A 21,604-nucleotide genomic window follows, 5' to 3' on the forward strand; every position below is an offset into this window, starting at 1 on the left:
GAGGCACCAGCTCTACCTCTCCATGTTGAATGAGTCATGTAAATGTTATCTTCAGCAATAGGGCCTTGCTGTCAGTTTGTGGAGAACAACCTATTGCTTTGGCAACAGCCTGGATTGTTTGGGGATTTCCATGGTACCCTTTTGGAAAAGCTTTTTTTTCAATTGTCTTCCCAACTTTTCCTGCTGCTCTTTGAGTGTGTTCTTGTATTAGATCCTCTGTAGATCCATAGAAGAGTTGGTCACAGGCATTCTGAATTGATCTTGGTATTACCTTATGGTGCTTTGAATAGGAATGGACCCAATAAGCTCATAGATTTGAATGCTGGTCACCAGGGAGTGGCACTGTTGGGAAGTGTGTCACTGTGGGTGGGCTGTGAGGTTTCAAATGCTTAAGTCAGGCCACTGTAGCTCTCTTTTCCTGCTGCCAATCCAGATGTAGAACTCCCAGCTACCATCTCCAGCACCATGTCTACCTGCATGCCACCATTCTTCCCACTAGGATGATATTGGACTAAACCTCTGAATTGTAAGCCAGCCCCAATTAAGTGTTTTCCATTATAAGAGTTGCCATGGTCATGGTTTCTCTTCACAGCAATTAAAGAAAATACCTAAGACATAACTCTTTATTATTAATGTATCCATAGCTTTTTCCATATTTCTTTGTTTTTTCCCTCTATATTTCCCAAATGCATATTATTCCCCTTTAAGAGATAGCACGAGGCCAGTCTCAGTGTTGTGTGATATGCAGGATGGATCTTTGTAGTAATAAGGAATACTGACTGCCATTTAGTTTAGTACAAACTTGAAAGTGGTTATAGATGGTGGAGCACTATCCAGACAGGCTGGCTGTACCCCCAGCGGATAGGATTAGATACTCGGGGGAACCACCAAACAGATGTATTAATTCCCAGGTGAAAAGTGTGAGGAAATCCACTGAAGTCTCTGCTGCCAAAGAAGGTGTAAAGAAAAAGTCGAACAGAAGAATCAAGACTTTATAAAGCTTTCCCACAAAGTGATGAAAAATAAACACAAAACCTAGGTTTTGGGGGCTGGAGAGATGGCTCAGCAGTTAAAAGCACTGGCTGTTCTTACAGAGTACTGAGGTTCAGTTCCCAGCACCTACATGGTGGTTCACAACTATCTTTAACTCCAGTTCCAGAAGGTCCAATGCCCTCTTCTGGCTTCTTCAGACACCAGGCATGCATGTAGTACAGTTAACATACACAGGCGAAACATTCATACACATAAAATAAAATAAATACATTTTAAAAAACAACCCTGGTCTTCTGGAAGTCACAGGGACTCATGATCTATAAGAGATTTGACTTTGGGAAACATGCCTCCCGTGATCCAGGTTCGGAGCACCAGCTGCTTTTTCTTTTCCTCTGTGCATATTAGCCAAATTATCTTTTTCATATAGACCCTGCACATTGACTCTAGCTTTTGGTGTCTGACTGCAGCCAGGTTTCTCCCTCTCCCTCTCCTCCTCTCTGTCAGGGCAGGCTGATAAGAAAGGCCAGGTGTTCTTTTTCACCAGCTGTCATTTCTTATCATGTATTCCAGCCTTCACCTCAGCCACTCCACAAACCACCATAAAAACCAGGGGCAACAGGAACTCTCAGGCATTGGTCAGGCAGCACATGTGGAACAGGGACTTGAGAAGACCCTCTGGTGGTTTCCTACAGAATTCAACATAGTCTTGATAGATCATCCATAAGAACCCTTGTGTTTACTCAAAGGGATTGAAAATACATACAAACTCAAACCTGTGCACAAATATTCAAATATTCGTCATTGCTCCAACTCAACAGTAGTCAGGAAAACCTTCATTGGAGGGATAGATAAACAGACTGTGGTATATCTAGATTAAAGAGAATTCCTCACTAAAAAGGAATGAGCTTCCAAGCCAGGAAAAGATTTGGAGGAAAGATACCAGAGTATGAAAAAGAAAAGGAAGCCAGTAACAGAGACCAAACTCTGTGTGTCTAGCTAGTGACACTGCCTAAGGCAAAACTCTGGGGGGCAGGAAAAGATCAGTGTCTGGACTGGATCAGGGAGAGAACACAAAAAAGCATGGAGGACTTTGGGCTGGTGGGATTACTCTGTAGGCTACTATAATGGAGGACACATGCCATTAATATGTGTCCAACACCAGTACAAACTCCACTGCAAGTGTGTGTGTGTGTGTGTGTGTGTGTGTGTGTGTGTGCATGCATGTGTATATGTATGTGTTGTGTGTGTTATTTTGCATGCACATGTGTGTGCTTGCATACACTTATGTGTACACAGCTGACTTTGGGTGCCTTTTCCAATCACTTTCCATATTAATTTTTGAGGCAGAGCCTCTCTTCACTGAACTTGGAGCTCACTATTTTGTCTAGGTTGAATGCACTCCAGGAGTCCACCTACCTCTGCTTCTACAGCACTGGAATTATAGACATAATGCCAGCTTTCTGTGTGGGTGCTGGGACATGAGCTTAGGCCCTCTGCCTTGTGTAGCAAGCACTTTATTGACTGTGTCTCCCTAGCCTGGATGTAGGAACTTTCTGTACTTTTCACTCAATTTTGCTGTGAACCTGAAATTGCTCCTCCAAATAGTCTTAAAAATCAGTGTACTGTGAGGCCAGCTTTGCTGCCACACTATAAATGTTAAAGTCAAAACTTGCAGAGCTAGAAGTATGAGAATATAAACTACCTGTTTGAGCTTGTCTCAGAAAACAAAACAAAGAATTTTAACCACAATTTAAAAGTAAATCTCTTTTCAAACATTCCCAAATAACCAAAATTAAATAATGCTCACAGTCCCAAAGGCTCAGGAGTCCAAGAGCAAGGCGCCTGGCGAGGACTTGGTTTGAAGATGTGCCTTTAGCCGTGTTCTCATGGTGTGAAAAGAAATCCCTTCAGGTGCTCAATGTGGAACCCAAGGTGCATTTGTTTATAAATGCAAAAGCAGTGTCCAGGAAGAAGCCCAAGTGTTTGTCTTGACCTTTTTTTTTTTGCTTTCCATTTCCTCTTTCATTTTAATGTTGGTCAGAGTAGTTCCCGATCATCATCAACTGCCATAAAACTGTTGCCTCACCCCTTAAATAAACTTAGACACCTCCATCGTCAAACACATAACAAATGTGGTTGTTCAGTTGGAATCTGAAAACAGGCAGATGGTGTTTAGAGACCACTGGGGTTTTGGAGTTATCAGAAGTAGATTGGATGGGTGCTCTATCAGCTCCTAACTAGTTGGGAGAGTCTGGAGGAGACTGTACACATAAGGCATGCCTGATACCCAGTAAGTACTGAATAGGTGTGGATTTCTTTTCTTTTTAAAGTAATTCTTCTTGAGTCCTTTGGGTTTTAGGACCTGAAAAATATTGGAGGAACTTCAGACTTTACTAGCTTGAATATTCTCTCTCTGTCTCTCTGTCTCTTTGTCTCTGTGTGTGTGTGTGTTGCTAAGAGTTGAATCCTGGGCCTCCCACATGCTAGGCAAGCCCTCTACTACCGAGCCGCCTTCCCAGCACTTCTGATGGTTTATTTTTGTACTCAGAACATTCAAATTTGCACAGTAAAAAAGGGCAATTTAATTTACTTCATTTGTAAAAATATAACAAAACAGAATTCACTCATTTTTGCATCTGATGTGATGGAGAAGGTGAGAGTCCATGGTAGTTGTCTCTCACTTGCCACCTCTATTCTCTTTGTTCTGGTGGAAGATCCACCTCAACTCCCCTCCCCCATCTCTTTCCCCAAACTTTCCCCTTCAAAGCCTGCCAAACACAGCTCCTCCCCCAAGAGGCTCAAGACCACTCCCACAGGGTATATAAGCTGCATCCCTGAAAACAGACACGTGGTTTCCTAGTGTCTCTTCCCCATCTCCTCTCTGAGGGGGCCAGAGAGCTGCCTGGGAATACTTCACACATTAAACCTGGGCTTTTCTAATCCGGTCTGATTTGGTCTGATTTGGATTGCTGTGTCAGTGGAGAGGCTTATTGGGATGCAAAAAACTTATCACTCTTACTGTAGGAACCTGTCTGTCTAGAGGCTTTACCAAAGCCATAATCAAGCCACACAGTCGACCAGTTTTCTAATAAACTGTGTGCCTACCATAGCCTTAAAAAGGAGTAGTCTCCTTAGGAATCAAGAATTCATCACCTCATTTGTCAAGAAATGACGAGCCAATTTTGGGAAGTAAACACAGTTGCTGAGAGTGCTAGGGACTCCAAAAGAATGAACTGAACTGCCTTTCTCCTCCTCAAACGATCTTTAGTTCAAGTTAGTGTCTTTGAAAATGAAAAACCAAGCCCCTTGCAAACACCCTGGCACCTCAGTGTGACTGCCTGTAAAAGCTGCATCATGGTAACAAGTAAAGATGTCAAGGCCAAGTTTCAGCCAGAGTTCCCGTAGCACTCGTATCTCGGTCATTTCCTATAGCAGCCTCACAGTGGAGAACATGGCACCAGGGAAGGCACATCAGGACCTCTGAGCTTTCCTGTTCTTAGCACTTGTCTATGGTGCAATTGCACATCATGTGAGCATCTTAAGAGCATTATTTAACTGTAACCACCAGAAGCTTTTCATCATGATTTCAGTTTCTCATGGGGTCAACCTCAACCACACACAACATTGCAGCTGTCGGTTTTGGTTTATAGAATCACCGGTGCATCCTTATATGTTCATGGAGTAGTGTTTGACACAAGTCTTTGGTAGATTAGAAAGCTGTCAGAACAGTGCAAGTTAGAAAATCCAGGGTTGTTTACCACTCTGCAAATGGACACAAATATAAAATTAAGGGTTCAAAGTCAGGAACTAGGTCTGGAGAGATGGCTTAGTTGGTAAAGTGCTTGTCATATAGGTGTGAAGACCCAAGTTCCATCACTAGCACTCATAAAAAGCCAGTTGTGGTAACACACCCCTGTAATCTCAACACTGGAGAAGTAGGGGACAGGAGGATCCTTGGGCTTACTGGTCAACCATCATAAGTGGAGCAACCCAAGTCCCAAGGAGAGACTTTGTCTCAAGAAATAAAATAGATAGCTCTTGAGGAATGATCTTTATGGTTGACCTTTTGCGCACACACATATACACACACACACAGGTATGCACACACACACACACATTCAGGAGTTGGACCAAAATCAGGCTGAAATCTTAATGTAACTATTATAATAAAATGATGACAATGTCAACTCAGAATACATTTTAGTACTTTAATAAATGGAATGCTTTAAAAGCAGAGATGTAAACAGTTCATGTGGTACACTCAGCAGAAGAACACGAGAGACAATAAATACATTTCATTACTAGGCCAGAATGAGGAATCCTTGGGTTTGCCTTCTTTATATTCAAAGGTCAATGAAACAATGCTGCCAGAAGACAGGATCAAGTCAAGTGAAGTGAGTCAGTCTGAAATATGTAGAACAAGGGCCAGCAAGATTGAGCCCAGGGGCCAGATCCCGCCCCCAGCCTGCTGTTCTGAATTTGGTTGGAGCACAGCTAAACACATTAATTTGCATATCATCTTAGCTGCTGTCATAGAACGGTGACAGGCAGAGCCTAGCAGCTGTGAGAGAACCACTGACTTGCCAGAGTCTAAAGTATTTGTGAAGTGGATTTTTACAACAAATTCACTAGAAAACACACAGAGCAGAGAGAGGCGCCATTGGCAGCACTGAGAAGAAACACAGCTGTAGGACACCCCCGGGTAGAAAGAGCATCTCGTATCTCCTTCAGGACAAAACCACCAAATCCCTGCTAGACAGAGAATACGTTGTTTCCCGTAAAGTTTTCACGTAAGAGGCCAGGCAGGCGGCTTGGTAGATGAAGTACCAACTATGCAGGAGTTCGGACCTGAGTTCAGACCCTCAGAGCTCGGGAAAGCAGTTTGGGTGTGATGGCTGGCCTGTGATCTCAGCTCAGCCAGAGACAAAGGGTTCCTGGGCAAACTGGATAGCTAGGTTAGCAGAATCCTCAGTCTTGGTGTGCAGCAAGAGAGGCTGGCCCAGTAAATAGAGAGTGTGTGTGGAAAACACTCCGGGTCAACCTCTGACCTCCACAGGAATGCACCCACATGTGCACACACCTCCCACATGCATCCACACATGTACACACACACCATCCTTATAGACACAAGAAAAACCCCTGATTTTCAGACTAGCGATAAGATCACCTTTCCTCCATAATTTGGGAATGTACACTGATGCTTATATCTCAGACCACTTAAATATCTGTGACTTGTTATGTTTAAAGACTTAAAGTTCTAACATCTTAGATTTGAAGTCTGAATGGAATACACATATTATATGTGTATATGTAGACATGCATACACATATATAGGTATTTCTTATGTTAAAGGTATTTTTTATAGAAAATTAAATATATTTATGGGAGACTTATAGAATACCGCAAATCAAATGTTTTCATTTTTCAGATAAGCTTTAAGGAAATGAAGAAAAGTGTGTAAATAGTTATATTTGATCTAATGTGAAGAAGTACCAGAAAGAACTAAGATATAAAATTATTTTTGTAAAAAAATGGGCCAGGTGTGGTGCCTCACATAATCCTGTTGTGATGCCTGCAATCCAGCACTGGGGAGGCTAAAATGGAGAGGTTCATCATGCGTTTGAGGCTAGCCTGTGCCACATAGCAAGTTCCAGGATAGGTTGGGCTCCATCGGAAGGTTCAGTCTCAGACAATAAAGGTGGGTGATGACTTGAGCATGTCTGTTTGCTGGAGGGTATACGGGGACAATGTGTGCAAGTTTCATAGAGAAAAATTTAGGCAAACGCTGCTCCAAAGCACAGCAGCTCTGAGAAGGACAAGGGTCTGGGGATTCTGAGAAGACACATGGAGGCCTGGGTCCAGGTCCCACCCAGTGTGAGAGAGGAAAGTGATTATGGCAAATGGAGATGTGATTGTATATTCTTTGAGTCAAGCCTGAAATCACAAAATGGTCAGCTTAACTTCCTTTCTACAAAGAACACCCTCGAATGACTCCTTACAGAAGTCAGTTTGCAAGCTCTCAATGCTCAGAAGAGACACAGCTCTAATGAACACAGCTTCGACCTCCTTCTGCAAAACAGTCAGTCTCTTCTGTCTGTGATGGTGACAGGAACAGTACTCAGGGCCATCTGGTGGCTGTCACCTGATGCTTATGGCATGAAGCATGAGGACCATAGAGGCTCTCCTAAAACTACAGCATCAGCTGTCAATCTGAACTGAAATGTGTTGTCAAATGTAAATGCACACCAGATTTCAAAAATTTTAACACTGAAAAACCCACCAAACATCTCACTAAGAAGTTTACATCAACTGCATGTTGAAATTACTATTTTTATATATAGGGTTAATATGTTATTATTTAATAACCAAAATATGGGCCAGCATCAAAGTCCATCAACACATGGATGGAAAAAGAAAATGAGCTCATGTGCACGTCAGAACTTTACTCAGGTATAAAGAAGAATGAAGTCAGGACATTAACAAGAAGATGGACAGAACTTGGAATAATTGTATAGATAAAATAAGCCAGACTCAGAAAGACAAATATTGTATGTTTTACTCTAATAGATGAAAACTAGATTTAAATATATATATATATATATATATATATATATTTCAGACTTAAATTTGATTGCCCAAATTATATACCTATACGCATTTTACACACACACACACACACACACACACACACACACACACACACACGACATTGAGTGTAGAAGGGGGATTATGGGAGGAAGACAGGATAATGGAATGCATGTGACATGAAAGAGGAGATTATTTGGGAGAGAACTAGGGGGTCCAACAAGAAGGGAAGGAAATGTGGGGGGTTGGTAAAAATGCCTAGTGTTATTTAATGTCAGCAATGATGAGGTGTGGAATATATCATTCATTTGAGATCCATCCATACAACATTTAACACAATGTAACAGGAGTTTGTAAGGGCAGGGAATTATGCTACCAGGATAAGAAATTACTATATAACTTCATATAGTTAGGAACTGAAAAACTATGCAAAGCAGATATTTTAGCTAAGGGGAAACTGAGGCTGCAGGAGAGCTTGACCTTGAGCGTCTTTGGTCCTCTGGTGCCCACACTGGTGGTTCCTGCTCTTCAGCACTGTGTGTGCTGACTGATCTTCCCTCAGATAGGATCTGTGAGAAAAGGATGTGAGCGAAATGGGAAGGCCTCCATAATAAGGGCTGTGACATCAAGTCAGCTACCACCATATGAGATGGCCCCAGTTTCTCAGTAAAATCCGCACTTCAAATACATCAGATCCAACTGTTAAAGCCAAAGTTCTAAGATTCAAATGGGCCTCTGACACAGTATAACTCAAGAGGAATGCACTAAACCAGCCTTTGTACAGACAAAAAACAAATGAGATAAATGTGTGAGCATTCTCATTATCCCAGCTCTGATGGAATTATTATGTACGTAGGAAGGGAAGTGAAAAGTTCCATTATGTGATAGTATATAGTATGGCTGTATATGGGTTAGAAACCTACTAAATGAGGTAGAAAATAGGGATATTGCAAAAAGGTGGAAACCAGAGACCGAAAGATAAGGATAGTTGAGAATCACATTTGGGGATGAGCTTCCAAGGCTTGGAGAAAGAGGACAGAGTAAACTGTAGGGTGTTGGCTGGGTTGGCATCACTCCTTTTCTACTTGCACTGAGGATTTAACCCAGAGGAAAGGGCTTTAAAAGCTGGGAGAGGGTTTTAACTGAGCATCGTAAACTTTGAGGCCTGGAGGAAGAAAGCAGAAAATGTCAACCAAGGTTAAAAATCTTCCTCTCCAAAGATGGCAAATTAACCTTCACCATGGGTCTCTGGCCTGTGTGGATAATTTCAGGCAGTGTGAAAACAGGCCCAGAGACACAGCTCCCTGGCCGCAAGCAGAGTGCAAAGAGGTGGAAACAGCTTAACTTGCCCACAGCGTCTTTACTCTAAGCCTGACCTGATCTCCCCCAGGACTGCAGATTCAAATTGATTTCTGTGCCCTGGATAGGTAATTATCCTGGTGGAGTTACATAAGGTCCTTACAGAGGAGGATTTGCCTCTTGGAGATATTTTGACCTTTGTACTGGTATAGATATTTGAGGTCAATTCTTATGCCATAAAATATCACCTTAGGGTGCACAGTTAACTCAGTACATTCACAATGGCATTGGCCATCATCTTTACCACTTTTCAAATCTCTGTACTAGTTCATGTTAGGACATATTTCTCTATAGAGTTTCCTCGAAAATGTTGAGCTGGTGTAGGCTCTGGAGTTAAGTTAGCTGTTCAAAGTGAAAGTGCTGTGCCTTTAGTACTTGATATGAATAGTAATAAGATAAACGTGGGTGTTGTTGATAAGACATTATTCTGGAGGAACTCTACTCCACTTCAGCTCATGAGAAATAATGAAAATATGTAATACTTAAAAACACTATGTGTGTATCCAAGATCAGTTTGATTTTTGAGACAGGGTCTCACACTGTACCCTAGGTTGACCTGGAAGTTACAGCTATTGCCCTGCCTTGGTCCCCTGAATGCTGGATTTACAGGTGTGAATGAGTACACAGAGCATACTCTTAACTGTAGAAAATTTAATTTCAGCAAATGATTTTTAAATACAAACTTTAAAAGACTCCTTTCTCTCAAGGCAAGTAAACAAAAAACAAGCACATGCATATATGTATACATATATTCACACATATTCACATACACTCCTACCCCTCATATACATACATATACTATATACACACATATACACATACACACATACATATATACCCCCATTCCCCACATACACATATATGCATACACACATTTGCATACACGCCTACCCCCACACATATACTCATATACACCCACATACACAATTTTATACATATATACATTCATATATACACTCATAAATACACATACATACACATATACACACATATGCACACATACATTCACATATATACACAGATACACATATACTTACACATACACATGTTCACATATACACATACATATACACACATTCACATACATACATATATAGACATAGACATACATACGTTCACATATACATACATACACATCATATTCATTCATATATATTCATACACACATATATATTCACATACACACCCATCCACACAATACACATGCATACATATACACATTTACACACAGACACATATATATATGAATATACATATTCACATATGCATATACACACAGATACAAAGACACATATAATGCCTGGAATATTAGAACAAGTACTTTCTTCCCTCTCCCACACCAGAAGTATGGCAGTGGCATAATCCTCTTCCTATGCACAGGATTAGTAAGAGGGAAAACACATATGCTTTCTCTGGAAGTTCCAACATTTGCAACCCTTTGTATTTCATGGCTATAAGTGGAGTTGGTGAGTAGATGAATGGATGGATTATAGCCCTGGATATTTTGTGAGTATTAATGGTGTTAATGGGCAGGCAGATGGGTGGATCTCCTCATTAAATATTCATGCAAGTTTAAGGACATCTTGGGGATTGAAGAAAGGCGTGGTTCCCTAGATCAAGTACCTCTCTCCGGAAGTCCTCACAGAGCCTGAATCACTATCAGAAGGTTAGGAAGTCTGGTTAGACCTTCAGCCTGCATCATGGAAGGTGCTGGCAACTGTTTGCAGGGTTCCTAAAACAATGAGTGAATAGGAACACAGATGTATACTGTCACTCCTGGCTTCCTTCTTCCCTTCGTGGCTCTTGCTCATAGTGAAGATCTGTCTTCTGGAGAGAAAGCACTATTGAATGTTTCAGGCTTGTTGTGTTTGGTTTGCAGTTCAAAGATGATGACTGTACATGGTGTATCTGTGATGTGAGGACCACAATGTCCTGTGAAACCCAGTATACACACGTGTGAACTGGTGATAGTAGAACTAGGTGCAACAGTTGCACTCTTGTGTCCCTCCCAGAAGCCACGTTTATTGTTTCTATGCCTTGTGAAGTTTCTATGTGTAGAAGAAAACTCTAGGCAGCTCCTCCTCCATCGGCCTCCTACAATGGCTGCTAGAAAACTACATATGTCTTCCACATCCCAGTTTTCAGCCTAAAAATTACCAATGGATCTGGGGTAAGCAGTGCCTGGGCAGAGTCTGTCCTCATTTGCCCACAAAGACATTTGTGCAATAGTCTGTTTTAGTAAAGACAGAGAGTAGGATAGAATACTTTACAAAGCTCTTGTGAAGGCCATGGCCACAGCCAGATGGCTCATTTGCACAGAGCAATAATCTACAGAAGATTATTGGGGTTTATTCAGCAGGCCTCATCCTGGCTCCCTCACCCAGATTCAATGCAGCTGGAATATGGTGAGTGAGATTTGGGTCAGCTCATACCAAAGGCCTCTAGTTCCTTCTCTAAATGGTTTGGCTCACTCACTGCTGCATCACTCACAAAGATCCTCGGGCTCTTGGCCTGGGTCAGTAGAATAAGGTCACTAGTTTCAGAAGGTCTCTGTTCCAGGAAAGATAGACTGTTGCTTCATTTGGTGAGATAAAACAGGCTACCTGTCAATCTTGCAAAACTTGGCTAAGGAAGAATAAGAGGTTAGCATGGCTAAATGGGATCTCTGGTAGTTTGTTCAAGAATACAATTTTAAAGATTGAAGATACTCAGTGGAGAAGAGCACTTGCTATGCTTGCACAGGTTCTGGGTTCAAGCCCCAGAACTGAGGAAAAATAATAATACTAATAATAGCCGGGCGGTGGTGGTGCAGGCCTTCAATCCCAGCACTCGGGAGGCAGAGCCAGGCGGATCTCTGTGAGTTCGAGGCCAGCCTTGTCTACAGAGCTAGATCCAGGAAAGGTGCAAAGCTACACAGAGGAACCATGTCTCAAAAAAATAAATAAATAAATAAAACCTCAAAAATACTAATAATAACAAATAGTTTTTGCCCCTTCCATAGCCAAACCTATCATTTGTATTTTTGAAAAAATATTAATGTGATTTATGCAAACTCAATCTTCTCCTGCCTCTTTCCCCCTCTCCCTATGTGCCCTTTCTCTACCATTGTTTTCCGTTACATTCTCTTGGGTAAAAACAGCCCAAATGGACGCAGAGCAGGGAAGGTAGAGTGCAACCCAGCTCAGTGGTTACACGTCAGATGAACAGTCTCAGCGACCTCATGCTTGTGTGGCCAGTAGTTTTCTCATGGACCCAGCATGTCTGTGGCATGTGGAATGTGTTCACTGCAATGTCCTCAGACATGGTGGTGACATCTGGGAAGCAGGGTAGTTCAGCATTCTGACTTCAGCTTCTAGGCGGGTCCTTAGCTAGACCACCTATACTTTATTTTCTCTACATGAAAATAGTTATTTTTCCCTCAAAGAGTTTTCTCTTTTCAAGTGTGAGAAACATGAGGCAAACTACACCAAACTGTTCCCAGTTATTGCCTCTGGTGAATGATGTGTTTCACTGTTCATGTTTAAACTCAGCTGGAATTCTGATTTCTGAGCTTCAAAGGGTGTAATGTCAGGTGACTCTGAGAGACACATCAGAGTGCAAAATTAAAACAAAAGGATTTCCTCCTTTAAAAATTTATTCTGTGGGCATGTATTTAATGCACACACGTGTGCACACCCCCGCCCACACACACATACCACACATACATGTAGCAGCCAGAGGTCAACAACAGGTGTCCTCAGCTTCTCTCTACCTAGTTTTTTGAGACAAGGTTTCTCACTGAACTTGGAGTTCACTGATTTGGCTAGAGTGACTGACCAAGAAAGCTCTACAAGATAACTGTTTTCACCTCCCCGACACTGGGATTACAAGTGTGCACTGCCATGCCCATTTTTTAATTCATGGGGGCTTAGGTTTTCATGATTGTGTGGCGAGGGGTTTACTCATGGAACTGCCCTCCCACCCTGGACCTGGACTCCTTCCTGTAATAGTAATCTGCTTTGCTGTTACTGAAGCCCCAAAATCTTTTTATCTAATGGGAATCAAACCTTCCTTTTAAACAAATTTGCTAAGCTTCCCCTCAAACCTTCATATAGGGAAACAGTAGTTGAGAGATATTTTAGAGATGAAGATATTAAACAATTATCTCAGGGCTGGAGATGGGACACAGCACTTAAGAGCACTGGCCATTCTTCTAGAGGACACTGGTTTGGTTCCTAGCTCCCACATGGCAGCTCACAACTGCCTATAACTCCAGTTCCAGGGGATCCAATGTGTTCCTCTCACTTTCTTGCGCATTTCATGCAGGTAGTACACAGAAGGCATGCATGCAGGCAAAAACACTCATACACATAAGATTAGAAAAGTTTAAAACCAGTGACCTCCTGTGTTTAGCAGTTTCAGAGCTGACAAAGAAGCATTAGGAAGCCCTGTTTGAAATTTCCATCATTTAAAAGTTCCAGTTGCCATGGTTAGCTAGATTTTACATTTTGGGATTTTGTTTCATTTTTTAATTTTCACTCTAGGATTTCAGTTGGGTGAACATGGAAATCCCATTGTTTTTAATCAAGATGACTTACTATTTGTTCAGTCCTGACCCGAGCTTCTGAGACATTAAGACAATCTCTGGTTGAAGATGGGAGTCTCTGGTGGCCACTTCATCATCAGGATCCTGTTCTCCGTGTCCAGAAGTGGATGACCCGGACACCCCCAGGGTCACCTGCCAGTAGCCGAAGGTCCTCTTGTCCCCTCACAGTATTTTCAATCACAGTACTTTTCCTCCACCAATCCAGGGCACATCTAACCACTCTTTCCTCCCGTAGAGCTGAACCAAAGTTCACCAACTCCTGGGAGGTCTGGCCTTAAGCCAGGATCAGAGGAGGGGACTTCCCCAACATCTATGTTTGCTCTTCACTGACCCAATTATCAGGATCCTACCTTCTGGTACTTTCTGGAATCTTACATAAAGAACTACTTGTGGATTCCGACTTTGTGATGCGTCACCTCTTCAAGAACTCTGCGTTAGTCACCCAGTTTCCAGCACTATCCCAGCAGACCTTGCTCTCTAAAAGAAGTTTAACCGTGTGCAAGCTGACTATCTCCGGTCACAGGCTACAGCCACACATCAGGCTCCCTTACTCATCTACAGTAAATGTCCTTATTGAGTAAGTCAACACATGTCAATGTAGAGGAAAGTCACTAAATAAATCAGCATGTTAAGTGTTAGAATAATTCATAGGCTGTATTTTGAATGTAGTATTTATTTGACAACTCTGTGAACAGATGACTTAATCAAAACAACCAGAGGAAATCACCTCTGGGAGAATTCAGCTACAGGAGGAAAAGTGGTGTGGGGTGGGGTGGTAACAACAGAAGAATAAAAGGATACAAAGGTGTGTGGAAAGTCATTTGTTAGTAAAATGAGATGTAAGAGTTTATACATTGAGATGAATAGACAAGATAGAAGGGGGAAGAGTAAGTAGCTGAGGTTCTGCTGAATCTCAGAATAAAATTATAGGAGAGATGGGCTGGGGAGAGATGGCTGGACAGAGATGGCTGGGGAGAGATGGGCTGTGGAGAGATGGCTGGACAGAGATGGGCTGGACAGAGATGGGCTGGGGAGAGATGGGCTGGGGAGAGATGGCTGGACAGAGATGGGCTGGGGAGAGATGGCTGGGGAGAGATGGGCTGGGGAGAGATGGCTGGGGAGAGATGGCTGGGGAGAGATGGGCTGGGGAGAGATGGCTGGGGAGAGATGGCTGGGGAGAGATGGCTGGGAGAGATGGGCTGGGGAGAGATGGCTGGGGAGAGATGGCTGGGGAGAGATGGCTGGGGAGAGATGGCTGGGGAGAGATGGGCTGGGGAGAGATGGGCTGGGGAGAGATGGCTGGGGAGAGATGGCTGGGGAGAGATGGCTGGGGAGAGATGGCTGGGGAGAGATGGACTGGGGAGAGATGGCTGGGGAGAGATGGCTGGGGAGAGATGGGCTGGGAGAGAGCTCAATCATTGCCTTGTACAAGGACTTGGGTTTGATTTCCAGAGCACAGAGTAAGAATCTGAGGGCAGTGGTGCATGCTTGTAATCCCTGTGCTGGGAAAGCAGAGCCAGGTTGATCTTTGGGGCTTGCTGGCTAGAAACTAGCACACTTAAAGTTCTAGGCTGTGAGAGAACTGTATTGAAAAAAAAAAAAAAAACAAAAAACAAAACATGATGGGAGGCTCCTGAAAAATAACACTTGAAATTGTCTTCTGCCTTCTCTCTCCCTCCCTTCCTCTCCCCTTCCCTCTCTCTCCCCCTCCCCCTTTCTCCCCCTCCCCCTCTCTCATACACATACACACACATACGCACATACACAACCTTTAGGAAACAAGAGAAATGTCAATCTTGGACTGGAGGAGGTAACTTTCTTCTCTCAAATAAGAAGGAAAAGAAGTAGTGGGTGATGGGGGAGCCGAATAAATGTGTGGACTAAACAGAACCTGCCATAGCTCTCTGCTTCCATGGAGGGTGGGACGCATCCCATATTGCCAGTAGAGCTGAGGATAAAGGAAGCTTGGAGATGGGTACATGTCTGTATAACTTCTCCAAACTAGATGTGAAACATGCCAGAAACCGGCGAAGAAGCTGACAGCAGCCTAAAGTCCATCTGAGGATAAAGATGTGTTTACACTGTCTCAGTCTCCAATGAATATTCATCTGTTTTTGTCTAGTAACACCCAACTGTTTCTATGAAGTGGGAGCAGAGAATACAGATGGTTGGCAAGATCCAAATTCAGGGGCTGTAGCAATAGCTCTGCAGATACACAACACTCCTTTGCAGAGGGTCAGGGTTCGGGTCCCAGCTCCTGTAGCAGGAGCTCACTCATCTAATCTAGCTCCAGTGGATCTGACATCTTCTGACTTCTAACAATACCTGCTCTTATGTGTTGTGTGTAAACGCACACAGGCATACACACATGCAAGTTAATAAATCTTAAAACATCCGAATTTAGAGAGAATGAATGGAAAAGAATAGGGTCCTCATTAAAGAAGGATTCACAATGTAGGCTACACAGAGGCGTGGTGGGGGTGGGGGTGGGGGTGGGGCTAAGATCAATAGGAAGATCCCGGTTCTGAGAGAGGTGTGTTTGCCTATGTGTTTATGTGTGTATTGAGGAGTCAGATGAATGACAGTATGTGACCTAGAACAGAGTGAGAAAGAAACGTCTGAAAATAGTGTCCTTGCACAAGTGTGACTGTCAGATTTAGAGATTTCATAGAACACCGTGAGAATGGTGCTGAGATGAGGGCTGTCCTTTCATGTAGATTTCCAAAAATAGGAATCTTTAGTGCTCAAAATAAAAATGGGCAGAGATGTAAGGTTGCAGTGCTGGGGATCTCTGGAACTTGCTGTCAGGGTACTCTCAGGAGTGGGAATGTAATGGAGCTGAAAACCAACCATCAAGGAATAGTCACAGCTGACAGCAAACAGATTTCGTTTGGGAGAGAAAGCAGAAGTCTGTGTTGGCATCATGGTCAAGGAAGACTACCCTGACTCATATTCTGGGGTGCACATAAAAGTCCTCCAAGGAGTGCAAAACACAGTCACAATGGGGAGGATTGTGAAGCATGAGGTTATGTGGTTGTTATCTGCGTAGAGCATGTGTGTGTGTGTGTGTGCACGCGCGCGCAAACACACAAACCTTCACCCACCCTCAGTTCCACTTCCTACTCACACCAGCAACTCTTACATTAACAAGCTTAATGCATTTCATGTACACACTTTAGTCTTTTCTCACAATAACTTTGGGATATAAAATGTGTGGTTATCATTTACCAATCAAACTGAGGAAAGAAGACATTTTAGTGACTGGTTGAGGACAAGGTCAGGGACTGTGATGATTGCCAACTTGACACAGTCTATAATCACTTTGGAAAAGAGTCCCAATGAGTCATTTCCTGTGTCAGGCTAGGCTGCGCACGTGTCGGTGGGGAACTGTCTTGATTACATTAAACGATGTGGGAAGACTTGCCCACTGTGGGTGGCACCATTGCCTGGACCCCTGGACTGTTTAAGAATGGAGAAAGTGTGCTGGGCCATGGTGGCGCACGCCTTTAATTCCAGCACTCAGGAGGCAGAGGCAGGCAGATCTCTGTGAGTTCGAGGCCAGCCTGGTCTACAGAGTGAGTTCTAGGACAGGCTCCAAAAACAACATAGAGAAACCCTGTCTCAGAAACAACAACAAAAACGTGTGGAGAAAGTAAGCTGAGCACTAGCAGGCATGCACTAGTTCACCTCTCTCTGCTCTTGCCATGTTCTATGATCTGACCAGTTTGCTCACTGAAAGACACTGAAGTCATCCAGTTACTGTCAGTAATGAGAAAGCTTTCTGTTTCTTCTATATGACAGCACCTAGGGCACTTTGCACAGTTGATAATTCTCAACTCTTCGTTTTTGTTTTTTTGTTTTTTTTTTTTAAGACAGGGTCTCTTTACATAGCCCTGGCTCTCCTGGAACCCACTATGTAAAACAGGCTGGCCTCAAACTCACAGAAATCTTCTAGCCCCTGCCTCCCTAGTGCTAATATTAAAGGTGTGCATCTTCCTCTCTCTCTCTCTCTCTCTCTCTCTCTCTCTCTCTCTCTCTCTCTCTCTCTCTCTCTCTCCCTCCCTTCCTTATTTCCTTTCCCATCACATATCACAGCAGCAGAATTCTGACAATCTAAAAGTACGGGCTTGTCAAGGAGACTAACCTCAGAGCTAGTTTTCTTCTTCCAAGTTCCACATTTTTATCTACTAGTATGATTATTTTCAAAACTCTTATAAGAAGAAACCCATAGCTCTATCCATGAGAAGTTGGTTCATTAGAACTGAACATAGAGTAAGTTTTCATGGAAACAGGGAGCTACATTAAAGGTAAATATGATCATAGTATCCAAATATATTTGGTGTGTTTTAATAACCTAGGCATCCTTCATGCTAGAACTCTCAAGGTAGATTTTTAAGTTGGAAGTCTCTCTCTTCTGTGAAGTTGTGCTTCAACAATGGCTGCATTCTAATAGTAGTGTCTGTCTTGTAACTGTACTTAACACTTCATGGGTTTTAGTCATCACATGTGTGTAATATGGGATCTCTAGGGCTAATGCTTTTGTAACACAGTGACATGTACTTGGCGAATGTTTTCTGAGCATTAGGGGTGCATTTAGCCAGCAGTCACTGATAGCCCCACTCCTTCCTTTCTGTGAAATGTGCCACCAGGGTGATGGACCATAACCATCATGAGTTTGAGGCCGCATCGTGACTTAGGACAGGTCAACAGTTAATGGCCTCAAACGTGGAACACACAGGAGATAACCTTGGCAGCGTTTGGTAAGTCTATCTTTGTGGTAATCACTTCTGTCTTTCACAAGCCAGCACCACGAAAGCAAGGGGAACCAGGACACACTTCCTGCTCTGGTAATATGACGAGTGGCCATAGGTGTTGGCCCTGAGCAGCAGCTGGCAACAGTTTTGTAAGAAAATGCAGAGTACTGCTTTTTTTTTTTTTTTTTTAACCTCAGGAGAAGCACACTTTAAATCTTTTCTGCTACTTTCCTTCCAACTATTAGAGATCAATTCGTGCCCACTGACACCTCCATGACATTGACCACACTTGGTGGTGGTCACAAGCTGAACCATGCTGCCTCCTCAACAGCTTCCATGTGCACAACTCTCCAATCTCTGGCTGAGCCTGGAGTCCTCTCCATCCTCCCCCAGCCTCCCTTTTGAGCCTCTACTCAAGACCACTTATAATCACTGCCTCCCTTCCTGAGGCTTGAACGGGGAGGCTGCCAAGCAGCTTTGAGAAGTTCACGCCAGTGTGTATCAATGATACACCACAATGAGTGTGGGAACAGGGCTTATTGACACCAAAGCCCAGTGGGGAAGGGGCAGAGGTGGAATTAAAAGAGGAGGAAGAAGCAGCTGGCTTCAACCCAGGAATTTTGGTGTAAATATCCCTTTGTAGGGGAAACCAAGGCCTATCTAGATGGAGGCTTTGGAAACCAGAAAATGGCTGTAGGTGTCAGCAATGAAGGTGAACACAGCTGTCCTTTGTGGACTAGCTGCCCCACCCAGGCTTTGACTGTCTACATGACAGCATGGGGAAGGAAGAGGGTGACATGGGCAATTGCTGATTACACCTCATGAACTAGGTGGGATATACTTCAAGCAGGTGGACTGCCTCTAATGATGATGAAAATACTCCCATGGCCTTGTATTGCCAGTGCACATCTGTTCACTCAAAGCTCCTGAAGCAGTTGTCTCCTAGCTTATAGAGGAAGACTTCTAAGACTATACTAACAAACTTTCACAGATGCCCATATAGGAAAGGATGTTTAAGGCAGAGGATTTGTTTTTGTTTAGTCTCCAGAAGTGTAGAAGGCTGACTTCAGGTAATAGAGTTCCCTTTGTCCTCTCACTGGGCAGCTTCTAAGTGCTCACCCTCTGCCAGTGTGCAAAGGCACCATTCCAGAAGCTTTGTGACTTCCCCACAGGCATTAATTTTGTCCTTCCTCTCTCACTTTTCCCATCACTATTAGTAGAAAATTACTTATAGACACAGAGGGTTTCTGTGCTTATCTTTAAAGACAGACATGAAGGGGGAAGTTGGAGAATATGAGGTATTAGTCAGTCAGATTTGGAGAAAAAGGAGACTGGGGAAGAGTAGATAAGAGGACGGGAACCCAGGCAAATTAACCACCAGAATCTGTTCGGGTGTAAAAGAGAATTCTTCCCGATGGAATTTCTCATATTGCATTTTAGCTCACCTTCCATCATGTCCTTTTGTTGATTTGTAAACAGAGTCTCATGTAGCCTAGGTGGGGCTCCAACTATGCATGTGGCCAGCGATGACCCTGAACTCCTGATATACTGCCTCCATCTCTGCCACTACACTTTGGGCAGCACTAGGGGTCAAACCAGCATGTTATGCATGCTAGGCAGGAGGCTGAAGAAGAGTAGGTAAGGTTCTACCAGCATTCTGTGTTTTTATACTGATGACTAGCATGTCTCAAAACCAGAGGGCACTAATGCTTGAGGGCAGGTTCTACAACTCGTTCACCATGAATGCAGAGCTAAGGAGCTTGTCTGACTCACAGTAAATATTTAGTAAATATTACCAAAGAATAAATATCTGAATGGGGTGGAGTGCTCCTGTCTTCTGGAGTCACAAGATTTCCTTTGTAGTCTACATGCACATGCATTAAATGGACAGGCTTTTCTTTTCTATAAGATAAGAGAATTGAGCCAAATATAAGATACGGTCCTCAAACAATCTACTTTTCGGGGTGTGAATATTATTAGCTAAGACAAGCCATGTGCAGTGTGTGCTATGTATTGTAGGCAAGAGGGTGTGATACAGGGTAATAGGGACTCATGGAAATTCAATTTGAAAAAAAAAAAAATTGTTCCATCCTAAGAGAATCCGAGACCTAAATTTATCCAAAGCACAAAGATCCTGTGATCTTACAGACACCCAGTAGCACTGGTACAGCTGCTGCCTGGGCAGAACTGGACCCAAATCGCGGCAGAGGAAAAAGGAAGAGGCAAAGGCATAATCCCTCCGAGGAGAGAGATTGACAAGCGCCAGTTGCTGGTGAAACAACAATAAAGGCGCTCGATCATTTTGGTTGAGGGAAATAAACACCAGAGACTGCTGTAGGTTTCCTTGAATTGCTGGCATAACTGCACAGGTAGTTTTAAGTATATTGGAACTGGACACATAATTTAATGGTATTCCTAATTTCCAAGCATCCCGACCTCAATAAACCTGGGCTTGTGCTGACTTTTGTGGAATGCCTCCTTTCGGTGACCTATGATGAACCATGTACCATTAAGAAAGATGACCTAAAACACAGGGCATTTCCACAATGACTTTGTCCGGTCCCTTGGTTCTCAGAGTATTTGCTTTGCCACCTGCGGTTATCCTGTTTTTATCCAGTAAAGCTACAGGCCTAACAATGGTTCTACTGAGGATAAGCAGATATCTTTGCTTTTTCATAACAAATCCCCAGGAATTCCTTACCTACCCTTCCCATCTTCAGGATTCTGTTGTGCTATACTAGGGGTCATCTTTGGAGAAGTCTGGGAAGTTAAAATGTCATAAAAACAAAAACAGTACTCTTGATGAGGGATGAGGACTACATTTATCTGTGAGTATAAGGACAGATATTTAGAATGCAGTTAGGGATTATGCTGGTTTAGTAAAGTAGTGCCTGTGGTTTCTCCCCCAAGATTCATGACTTCACTAGTCCTGGGCAGTCGGCTCGGTTTCCAGTGCCAAGCGTGATTTCCCTCTTGTTGAGTAGGTCTCATATCCAATTAGAAAGATATTGCCTTCCACTAATATATATTTGCCACTACTATACCCTTAGGGTCAGTGTGCCATGCTGGTCATTGATATGGTTTATGGGCATCATAGTTGAGTAAGAATGTTGGTTGCTTCTCTCCTTTGGAAGCTTGCATGGTATCTTATGGTACCATGTTAGCTGGTCCTCAGGGAGGAGGCTTTCAGGTCAGATCCAGTTCACTGAGATTGTGTCTCCTAGGAATGTCAGAAGCTTACACCTATAAATTCTCACCAACATGATGACTCTACCTTCCAAACATGGGCTGAGCAATGAAGATACCCATAGATATGCTAACACAAATA

At 43.1% G+C, this 21,604-nt stretch overlaps 1 protein-coding gene across 3 annotated transcripts in view; it reads right to left on the bottom strand.

Annotated features, from left to right (window-relative positions):
- Positions 1–21,604, bottom strand: part of Far2 (fatty acyl-CoA reductase 2) — a 116,955-nt gene that overhangs the window by 87,201 nt on the left and 8,150 nt on the right. Inside the window, exon 1 of one of the 3 annotated variants that reach the window (XM_037203968.1) lies at positions 13,515–14,144. The exons of the other annotated variants lie outside the window; for them this stretch is intronic. The gene's annotated coding sequence lies outside the window, so the exon portion shown is untranslated. Of the gene's footprint in view, positions 1–13,514; positions 14,145–21,604 lie in introns of those variants that run through there. 3 annotated transcript variants of the gene reach the window in all.

This window comes from Peromyscus leucopus, chromosome 3 (genome assembly GCF_004664715.2).
Source record: "Peromyscus leucopus breed LL Stock chromosome 3, UCI_PerLeu_2.1, whole genome shotgun sequence".
NCBI classification, from domain to species: domain Eukaryota; kingdom Metazoa; phylum Chordata; class Mammalia; order Rodentia; family Cricetidae; genus Peromyscus; species Peromyscus leucopus.